Source organism: Fistularia commersonii, chromosome 1 (assembly GCF_037954325.1).
Source record: "Fistularia commersonii isolate RoL2024-O1a breed Wild chromosome 1, RoL_Fcom_v1.0, whole genome shotgun sequence".
Taxonomy (NCBI): Eukaryota; Metazoa; Chordata; class Actinopteri; order Syngnathiformes; family Fistulariidae; genus Fistularia; species Fistularia commersonii.
The window spans coordinates 5,102,374-5,103,409 of NC_141284.1; positions in this window are offsets into that span (position 1 = coordinate 5,102,374).

Below are 1,036 nucleotides of genomic sequence, written 5' to 3' on the forward strand. Positions count from 1 at the left end.
TTTGGCAGATTATTTGAAAAATAAAGAAAAATAAGCAGTCTGACTACCTCACGTTTGCGATGTTATTAGCCCAAAATTCTTTAAAATAGGTCATGTGACAAAATGGAGCTGAGAAAGTTTGCTTCTCCTGCAGGGCAAAGCTTCCCCCTTCCATGCAGCTTCGCCCCGAGCATCCCGCCTCCTGCCAGGCACGTGCACGCACGTTCACGCGCACAGATGACCGCATTTCAGTACGAGTAGCGCAAATGAGATATCACCGCTGAGGTTATAACTGTTACCTTCAGGGCATGAGGGTTGCAGGTTCTAATCAGGTCTTCCATTGGGTTCTCCTTGTTGGGTTTCCGTGTTCTCTGGTGTTTCTCTCCATGTTCTCCAGCCTGGTTTCTCTCCATGTATGCCAGCTGTGGTTGGCTCCTGCCCTCTGCTGTGAGCGGAACACGCAATTCCCCTGTTTTACATCACAACTTCCACCCCCTTGAAAGCCTCTGCACCCCCCCCCCCCCCAGTATGACATCACCACTTCCATATGGACTCGAGGAGGCCTCCTGATTGGCCGGTGGGTTTCTCCACGGATGCAAACCTCACAGATCGTCTGCCCTAACCTGCACCTCACGAAGCCCAGCGAAGGATATCACATGCCGGGGAAGCGCACTGTGACCTCACTGTGATGGGCGCCAATCGCGTTTCCTGTAATCTCCGAGGTCACCTGTGGTGTTCGTCCCCCCGTCGGCCACGTCGGGCCGGTTGTAAATGGCCACGGCCGAGCGGGACCGGCGTTGTTTTACCTCCGAGCGTCCTGCCGCGTCACCGTAGCAGCGGAACGGCCAAATGAAAATGCGAACCGTCCGTCTGGGCCTCGTACGAAAAATTAGGACATTTTGGTCCAAGCGTCAAAGGTACATGTTGGGAATTCAAGGAGAAAAAAAAAGGTGCGGGTTTGATTGACGGGAGCGATGTCTCACCCCCCCCCCTCCCCCCTTCCCCCGGTGGGAGGGACACAAAAGAAGGGGAATCGGTGATATCATAAAGGGGAATC